Raw genomic sequence first — 10798 nt, 5'->3', positions numbered from 1 at the left:
TCTGTCCGAACAGGCCTTGGAAGGCCTTACGGTACCGACCGACCGCCGTGTCATCCTCAGCCCACAGGTGTCGCAGGATGCGGATATGGAGGGGCATGTGGTCAGCACACCGCTCTCCCGGACATATGTCAGTTTACGAGACAGGAGCCGCTACTTCTCAGCCGAGTAGCTCCTCACGTTGCCTCATAAGGGCTGAGTGCACCCCGCTTGCCAACAGCGCTCGGGAGACCGGATGGTCACCCATCCAAGTGCTAGCCCAGCCCGACAGCGCTTAACTTCGATGATCTGACGAGAACCGGTGTTGCCATTGCGGGAAGGCCGTTGGCCTCTGCAGCTGGGAAAGTGAGCCATAAACGATGAACAATGAACTAGGTTAGTAGATTACACATCAAATGGCTCTGAGCACTACGAGACTTGACTTGGCTCTGAGCACTATGGGACTTAACTTCTATGGTCATCAGTCCCCTAGAACTTAGAACTACTTAAACCTAACCAACCTAAGGACATCACACACATCCATCCCGAGGCAGGATTCGAACCTGCGACCGTAGCAGCAGCGCGGTTCCGGACTGAGGGGCCTAGAACCGCTCGTCCACAAAGGCCGGCAGACATAGAGACGCAAAACTAAACTTCAGTTGTGAAAAGGGTGAATAACTTACACACGTATCTTTAGCGCACTGACTGCAGTCAGTCTTCAAGTTTCAGTTCCGCTTAACACTGTTAGTTCTAGTCGTTCCCGCTACTTGATGTGCTCGAATGCGTCATTCCAACAGTCATCACGGAGACGTGTAACAGTACAGAACTGTGCAGTGTTGTTTATGATTTCATGAAACCAAATCCGCCACTACAGTCCAGGGACAATTCAACGCTAAATACCGAAAGCTACCACCTTAACACAAATTGTTGTTAACTGGTACGATCGTTTCATCGAAACGGGCTGCCCATCACATGGATCGCTGTAGGATTTACGGTCCTTTGCTTTTTTTTGCTGTAACTGACACATCGAACCTGGAAATGCTTGAACACTATGTGATGCCTTAACTACAGCGAGATATGGACACAGAATACATTTTCCGGGAATATGGTATGCCACCACATTATCATCGCGAAGTTGCTCGTCTCCGTAGGAATATGCCGGCTTGTATTGTAAGTCTTGGAACAGCATTCTGGCCACCACGATCACTAGAAGATCTCCAATGGACTTGTGCGTGTGGGGTTACATTGAAGAAGGAATAACTGTTCCTCCACCTCCCGGGAAACATTGAACGAGCTGCGACAACGGGTAACACAAGCAGTTGCCACCATACATTAAGGATTGCTTCATACGATTTTTCAGAAAACTAAATACAGATGGGGCATTTCTTGTGTTACAAAAGGTAGCCATACCGAACATCCGTAAATAAAACTTACGTACTGTAAGCAGTTTCTTCAGTGCGTTTGTTGCACTCCCTCCTCTGTTCTGTCAATCAAACGCTTTATCTTCCTTGCAACATTTTTCATATATTCTTTCTAATTTTAGTTGCGCCTAAGTGTGAAACTTGGGTAATTACTTAGATCGACGACTTCTAAATTTGTGTCACTTGTCGTGTATCACAAAATGAACGACACTCTCTCACGGCACAAGCAGAGGACCTCTCATTTGTTCAGGGTCAACAGCCACTATAGTAAACGATTTACGGGTACAAACGATGACGTCTTTTTATGCCATTGTAAATACTCCCCCATGAAGGAGACCGGTTCTAACAGCGGCCGAAACGTTGTCCTATAAAACAACACGACAGTGCGATCAAAATCCCGGAAGAGTTTAACTGAAGGTGACAACGAACGCGACAACCTACGCTCGCACAGATATTGCACCATCAGTAAATATATACACGTGTGACCAATATTACTGTTATGACAAGAAGCAAGTTATTTTTAGAGTCACTGTAGAAAGAAAAAAATAATGCCTTCTTTTAAAAAAAAATAGATTAGGTGGTTTTGCTCACATCTTTTTCTACGTCGTCTCTTTCGTATTTTGAGAGTTCTCGTGTCACTTAGCCGGTCTAGAATGTGTTACGATTCAATGAAATAAAATAAAAGTTTCACTTTCAGTAGGTTATCGGGTGACTAGTAGCCAAACCAGCAGTATTTAAAAACATCAAAGTCAAAAATATCATTTGACGTATCATAATTTCCAAAGAAAATCGCACACGAAAAGCTAGAAACGACTGTCACAGTTTTAATGGCAAGAATAATAGACTAAAGAATTTGTAGAGGCAGTGTGTCTTGCTTTTGCAATTGAACTTTCAGTCTCGAGTCGTGACATCACAACACCTACTAGAAATACACGGAACTGTGAAAAGAAATTACAGAAAAAAAACTACCTGTGCACATTTCATTAGAAACGATACAATATATTACCTCCAACAGAAAAGCACCAAGATAAATGCGAAGTCAAAATTTAGTGAGTCCGTAAATGCTAGTTTTCCGCTGAAGTACTTTACGAACATGTACTCGAAAAGAAATGTAATTAACTTAGAGGGGAAAAAAAGAATATCAAAACGGAAATAGAAGCAGTATAACTTCCCAGCCAGAAAGTCCAGAGCAACAAGAGCACACGAAATTCGAAAAATTACAAATCTGTAACTGAACTATAACTTCTCTATGCTTCGAAAACTATCGTACTGCATAGGAAACCTGATATGGAAAATTATGAAAAGAAAAGAGGAAGATGAATCCTGGGACCGCAATGCATGATTAGCTATCATGCTGAGGCCAAGCAGCAAACAGCAGACAGAATTGTAGGCCTACACAAACGTTCACAATAAAAATTTCACAGCAAAACAAGAGAATGGAACCAGACAGACTTACGATACAAAAGGTTGATGAAAACAATTAATACCAGATACCGTTAAACAGACTGGGGAAAAAAGTGTCCTAAATTTGCAATGTCATACATACAATACACGGATGTTTTTCGAGCTAATGTTGAATAATACACAGTTCAAAAGGAGCAAAAAACTGAAGAAGAGAGAGACAACGTGGTCTGAAGTGGGGAACAACATCACACCAAAGAATGGTAGAAACTGGGCAAAAAAGGAATGCAACCAGGGTACTTAATGCTGTCCTGAATGGACTATTTCTACATAAAATAATGGAAGAATAGTGTACGCAAATAATCTGTAACAAATAAATACGAGTGTATAGTGAATTTAAACAATTTGCACTGTCACCTAAATTGTCCACGCTCCTAGCAGTAAGAGGTTCGTCTCGGAATTCTCCGGGATTAAATTAGAGACAGAGAAACTTACATTGCTACAAGCCAAGTAATACACGTGCATTATCAAATCTAAAGATAGGAAGCGTAACATCAGAAAAAACATACAAGTAAACATAGAGGTGTTATCGAACTGCTACGAAATGGATTCTACACAAGAAAATTAAAATTTGTTACGGTTATATGCGTAAAAAATGTAGGATCAGGTTTAAAACTATAAAAGTTAAAGAATCTAACCTGAATCAATTTCGTTCCGAAAGAGACAGTTTTGTCCTTTTCAGAACTCAGTCAGCAATCGACAATAATAGCACACTTCCCCCCCCCCCCCCCCCCCCCCACGCAAAAAATGCAACTTTAGAGATTTAGCGCTGTGTTGTAACACGTATCCGATAAAGTGGAAGTCTGAATAAGATGCAAGAAGAGTGTGCTATGAAACATTTCTCAGTGCTTATGGTAGTGACAGTCCATTCCACTGTAAATATGAGTTTTAATAAGAATTTCGGAGAATGACTAAATCTTACTGTAGAATGAACCGCATGATGTTGTTGTTGTTGTTGTTGTTGTTGTCGTCGTCGTCTTCAGTCCAGACACTGGTTTGATGCAGCTCTTCACGCTTCTCTATCCTGTGCAAGTCTCTTGATCTCCAACCGCATACGGAATTAAATACCTCTGTGGGGGTTAGAACTACTGAAAATATATTTACAAATTTACCACAACACATCGAATGAATGTACTCAAGGAAATAGAAAATTCAAGACTTCTCACACTACCTTAAGAATATAAAACCGCTAGAAAGAAAGGTACAAGAAAACATAAGGAGAGAGATTGCGTTTTTGTGATGTTTACAGCCTAATACATCAAGTGAAAAAGAAGTAAAAACTAAGCAAATAAGAAATAATTAGAATTAAATATTTACATTGACGAAAGAAGCAGTCTTGAATTGAAATAATTCAGCAATAAATACACATATTACAATTCAAATGTACGCTAAATACATGAAAGTGATAAACACAAAATCTCTTTTTATTGAAAATGAAGCTCCTCCAGCTGTATTTAAGATTTCATATTTATTTGGCTACTAGTTTCGACGTTGCGTCAACGTCATCTTCAGGCCCATACACTTTAATGACCAATATGTATTGGTCTCACCGCGGACTTCTAGCACTCAGCCACAAACAGCTGATATCATCAAAGTATACAGGCCTGAAGATGAAGTCAACGCGACGTCGAAACTAGTAGCCAAATAAATATGGAATCTTAAATACAGCGGGAGGAGTTTCATTTAGGATCTGTACATCCTAAATGTCGTTTCTGCAGTTCAAATGGAAGTAAACCCGAGCGTACCAATTTTGAGGTAACATGTGGAGGAAACTTTCATTTCAAAACTAAAAAGTACACCTACAATATTCTAAGCACATTCTTAAAATTTTGTCCGACAGTACTGAAACCAAAATATGCACGAAATGTTTGAACTAGCGAAGAGAAGTTAGAAATATGGGGTGCGAATCTGAAATTTTTCTGGCGCTGTGTATTTAGTTTCATTGCATTTACAAAACCTTCATCTTTACGTACATCTAGTACTACAATCAAAAAGTCATTTTTGGAACTTATAAGCACTTACATTTCTGTACTAGTGATGGTTCATGGGGATGCCGTTTGAACTGAGTATAATGAAAGCACAATCACACAAGGAGGGAAACATGCTTGCTAATAGCATTTAAACGTAACGTGCAACACTTGCTATTTTTTACGAGTAACGATAAAACTAATAGTTAAATCAACAGTTAAAGGCAGTGCAACACTGTTATAACTCAACTGCTGAGGGTAACGCAAACGAAATTTACATACAAGTCACATGTCCGCTATGAATCATAATAAAGTTACAAATTTTGCGGTTAAGTAAACATGGGAATATTCGTTTCATTAATTCTGATGTCTTTCTCTAGTGGCGACAGGAAATTTATTTAATTTCATGAGCTTTTCCCCGTATATATCGAAGGAGACTGAATAATGCAATGCATCAGGTAAGTATTGATTCGAAACAAATCATACCATAATTTTTGCACGATTAGTGTTTTACTTACGCTTACGACATTTTTCATGGCAAAACATATTATTCGTGTAAAAATTATGGAGCGAACTGTTTTGAGTATATAGAAATCACATGGAAAAGTAAATCACCATTCCAGATTAAATACACTGAAAATTCAATTAATATAAAATGCGAACGTGTGAGGAACATAAACAAATACTGGACTGCAGTATATACACACACGCAGGAAAAGGATACATCAACGAACTTGTTAAAAACGACAATGTTTATCAGCTGTTAATATTGCGCAATATTTAAGGCCAACAAAAATTCCTGATGGAGAACCTAAAGGTCTCTACATCAGACTGTGTACGCAGTGAACACTTGGGGAAAAGCAGACAATGCCGGAACTGCTGATCGGGAATATTCGTTTTATTAATTCAAACCGCTTCTTCATTACTGCGATGTACTTGTTAATATTCCTATAAAAGGCATATTCAATAGATTTAAACTGGAATAAAGAAATTTTGTCTTTACGTGTGATATTAAACAGTTCAGAACACAATTTTTACATGAATAACAGGTTACTTGCACTTACTCGATTTTCACGCCAGAACATTAATGAAAAAATTCTGGTTCGAACTGTTTGCACACTCAAAAACAATTCTTGATTATTCTAGATTAAATCCACTGAAGACTCCTTCAATATAAAAGCCGAAACGCGTCAGAAAAATAAATATTGGACTCCAGAAAGAATTTAGAAAATGAATATTTACAGACACAGCGAATTTGTTAAAAACGGAAGTGTTTACAGCTTTTAGCGTTGCCTGTGGTAAAAAGTCACGCAATTTAACACTAACAAAAATTCCACGTAGAGAACGCAAAAGAAGATTAAACTACGGTCGTAGTAAACACACAGGCAGCGGAAGAAAACTAGAGAGCGGCGCACGGCGGACATGATGCTCGCAGGCGTGTTTCCGCGGGGAACGGCCCACTAAGATGGCGGCCGGCGACCGCTGATCGGCCGGCGTCGGCAACCGCCGTTGGCCGAGACGAAATGGCGCCGGCAGCCGATGCTGCGTGCCCGCACCGTTCCTAAATTCATTTCATTTTGCGCTAAGCTACTCTGGAGCTGCAAATATACGTTTACGCGTCGTTTATCAGCTGTTTCCAAGTTCACGAAAGTTTCTTGCGCAAAGCGACAGATTTTGTTATTTTCGTAGACAAACGTATTCCTAACACTTCCTATGCAACCATTATACCATTTAATTCAACAATAAAACTACGAACTCGCTATTCGCATTCATCATAGGAAATGTAAATAATGTACGAATTTGTGCTATCAGTCGGAAATTTTTTAATTTTAATATGTAAGTGCAATTACGTAACAACGAAATTTAATTCGAAAATTCATTTTATTTCCATATTAAATCACAAAAAAGTTGCATTTCTATATTTGGCACAAAGGGAGTTACATGATTCTTATAGTTTGGAATACAGTATAACAGCAATTCTTGGAAGTTTCATTTAATGGAGAAACTAGGCACAATACATTTTTTATTATCAGCGTCATAATTGGTATGATTCATTACCGTGTCTGATTAATAGCAGGACTCTGCTCTTTGTCGGTGACTAGATAATTATTTAGAAGACAGAGAATGATCTCTAGGTCGCAATACATCGCCTAAATCAAAAGAGGTATGCAACCTGTTGACTACACATTTTAGTAAAGTAAACTATAATAATAGCCTAGAAAGGGAAATTTCTAATATTTTCTAAAATAGGTAAATAGGTAAACAATCAATAAAACAGTCGTTACATTTTCAGCGGTTAGATTGCAATATTAGCTATGACTATAAAAACAACATTACTAATAAATTAAACAATTATTCAGAAGACAGAAAATTATTTCCAGTTAGCAATAAATCGCTTAAATCAAATAACCCACACAAGAACCCTCATTTAAAATTTTCAGTGAAAAATACAATTTACACAGAGCACTGAATGACAAGACAACGAATAAGATTTTACAAAATAATGACTACAAATATTCTAGTATATGGAAGCGAAAATTTTGGACATTAACCAACGAAGACGAAAGAAGAATCAGTTTACTAAGACGCTACTTGCAAAGAAAATGAAAGGATTTCCAATCCCCTCCCCTAAGTGATTCAAGCCAACATTATATGAGAAGAACTTAATATATATTATACAAATGAATGAATAGAGCAAGGATGCATAAAATGGAAACAATGGGCGAAAATTACTTAGACAAATAATCAATTGTAGAGCAATAGGAGACAGAGATTTAGGACAACTGAGTAACAGATAGCTTCAGTGAAACCTACTTCATGAAGTGAAGAAAAATATTTTCATACATTACTATATGCTGCATCATAATTATTTCTTCTGCTAATTAATACATCAGACGTGCAGCACCGAATTCAGAATTTCTGTGGTATATACCGAGTTGTTCCATGCCGTAATAATTGCTGAACATTGACGTTCTTTTCTGTAACATAAAACACACTCAGAATCTCATCCAGCAAATAATTCCAAATTCCTTATCAAATTTTAAGAGGAGTCGAAGGGAGCTAAAACAAGCTACCAATAAATAATGAATGTTAAGAAAAAGAGAACCACAATTACTTTTCTGGTATTTCTTTTCAATTTCACAGTTATGATTTATATCCATAAATGTCGTCCCTGATTTGAAAAAAAAATGACTGCGGCTTAACGCATATGTATTTTGCGCGTTCTTCATGCGTGCGGGCATCTATACAAATTCAGACGTAAACATAACTAATGGATGCAGAGGGTTAGTTTATCTCATGCACTGTTAACAGCCTTAGAAGTAATAAAAGATGCTGAAACATTTGTGATTGGTTCCGTTGCGTCCGTATACTATTTACGCTGTTCTCTTACTGGTGACATCTTCGTATTAAATAAAAATGACGAACTGACGAAAAAATAGAAAAAACGTTTTTTTTACATTTAACACGTATCAAAAACTTATACCAGCTTAGGACAATTTTAGCCGTATTTCCTGAGTAATGCTGTTAAAAGATATTCATTAACCATCGAGTTTTCGGAGAACGCGTGGTATTACTGCCCTACTGCTCAGAAGGAGTTGTTCTTACTGACATCACACGGTGTAAAAAAAAAATTGGGATATAGTGGTGCATTGTCGGAGCTAGTCAACTATTTCAAAATGTGGATAAAGCTACAGACCTCAATGTTTTCCTTGTTTTCCTACAATGAAATTCCGTGTTGTCAAAATGAAGTTATTTTTAAATTGTATCAATTTTTATGGGCCCATCGTGCGCTTGCAAAAAGACCGAATTACAATGTTTTGCGATGCAACGAGTGCATGCAAGCCATAATTGTCGCGGCAGTGATGTAATATGCATGCAGGCATTAAACACAGCATTAAACAAAAATGTGATTCGTAATAAAATATTCTCATCACCCGCGTAAATTTTCGCTGGAAATGCATGCATTCTTTACCCCCATAGATTGCCGTTACCATACACCGAACCCAATAAACTGCGTGCGAAATTACATTTGCGGTTGGCCGGTTTTGTCGTAAACTGCGCACAGCCGTATGCAAGTTAACACGCCGTCACTCACTTAAAATGTTACTACAATACCGATAATGCGCTAACCGGCACTGGGACAACTCTTTCACTTTTGCAGTTCGATCTGACAACGAAATATCGAGTGGAGGGACAGAAACATTTTTCAGAAGGGAAAATCTCGTCGCTCCGGATGAAATGCGTGGCAGCAGTAGAGAATGGTGGACCGAAATACGGTCTTCAAAGTCGGGAGTAGCACTTGCACCACGCTGCGCCCAGATACGGAAATATCAACTGGAGCCGGCTTTTTTAACGGAAATTTCAAAACGCGGAGCTACTTACTGAGCATGCTGTTAAATTATCGTCTCACACTCTGTTCATACAAAATTTCATGCAGATAAGTAAAAGAAATGTGATAGGCAATGTAGACTCTAGGAGGAAAACAATACTAATAATAGTAACACATATATCATTTCTCATAACACATTCACAAATCTATGCAATGTGTAATACTAACATCTCTCATTTGCTTATTATAGAGCGATTCTGTCTCAATTTTGCAGGTCAGCAAATCGAAAGTTGCGGTGCACGAAAAGGTTATTAAGTAACTTCATTGCAAATCAACATTGTTTACTGTGGGATAAACCGAATGGGGTAACACTGTTGTGAAGAGACTGGCCTTGTAATGGGGAGGTTCCAACGCTAGCGATATCAAGGCATTTACCATGGAACGCATTACCAAGGGTCGGGTGGGGGTGGAGGGAGGGGGGGGGGGGTACTTAGTGCCCACTCAAAGAAAAAAAATTAAAAAGCAATATTGGTTAATTTTTGTTGAATCATGTTAATAACATATTTGTTAAGGACATACTGACCTGCAAGTAGCGTCCAGACGCTGAAAATTTATTTTAGCCCACTCTTACCAACGCCAATGCACTTTTAACAACGTATATTACCGACTTTACGCGACTATCACAAAAAATATAAAAATATAAAAATTTCGTTCATTGTTGTTGACTTTTACTCTCAACATAATTTTTAAATAGCTACTGATGTGTAAATAAGGCCCTGCAGCTGGAAATATCGAATACGATATTCATTGGTTAAGGCGATATCCAGTAACGAAACTTAAATTTTTGTATTAATTTAACTAAAAAAATTAAAACACTTACTGAATATGCTAGAAAAATTCACGAAAAGCAATACATACTTCTTCAAAATTTTAAAATGTAAAAGAACTCATTAGATTACAATATTTTCAAAACGTGAGGATACAGAACCCCCTCCCCAGTTATTCGTATTTTAGCCTTCCGTGGTTTCACTAAATTATTTCCGTCAATTGCTGTGATGGTTCCTTCGTCAAGGCCATGACCCAATGCCGCTCCTATCTTTGCTAAAGAAACTACTACGGATGGAAACTACTACTACCAGTCTACTACCACTAATTACGGGAAATGCACGGCATTACCAAATACATCAATGTAACTTTTTACTGACAAGCTATACAATGTCGCTTTGAATTCGTTTATAATTATAAACAGAATAAATATACAGAAGTGCGCGACAGAATTAGAGCTACAACGAAATAAATTCACATCTCTGAATAACTTAACATGGTATATTTCTGTATTCAGGACGCCTTCAAAACAACTGACAGTCGTTTTATAACCTTTTATATAAGTATAGGATCAAACTTTATTTGTGACTTAAAGAACAAACACTGAAATTTAAAAGCGAATACTGTCGACAGATACATTATCCCCGGACGCACTGCATGAATCGTGGGCATCTTTCTCCGTAATAGATTCATGACAACACGATGTAGCAGTTTGCTGGTATCTTAAAGAGCCAATATGAGTGTATTACGGCAAATAACTTGTTTTTAAAAGGCAAAGATTATGTTGTCAGTTCGGTTACGTGACGATACAGTGTCGT

The 10798-nt window shown here is 38.0% G+C and overlaps 1 pseudogene; it reads right to left on the bottom strand.

The window, feature by feature from the left end:
- Positions 1-208: 208 nt before the first annotated feature.
- LOC124552812 lies at positions 209-326 on the bottom strand (annotated as a pseudogene).
- Positions 327-10798: the final 10472 nt, after the last annotated feature.

The sequence above is a fragment of the Schistocerca americana genome, chromosome 10, assembly GCF_021461395.2.
Source record: "Schistocerca americana isolate TAMUIC-IGC-003095 chromosome 10, iqSchAmer2.1, whole genome shotgun sequence".
NCBI lineage: Eukaryota > Metazoa > Arthropoda > Insecta > Orthoptera > Acrididae > Schistocerca > Schistocerca americana.
Note: the sequence above shows the minus strand (reverse complement) of the source record. Positions and strands in the feature narration are given on the sequence as shown.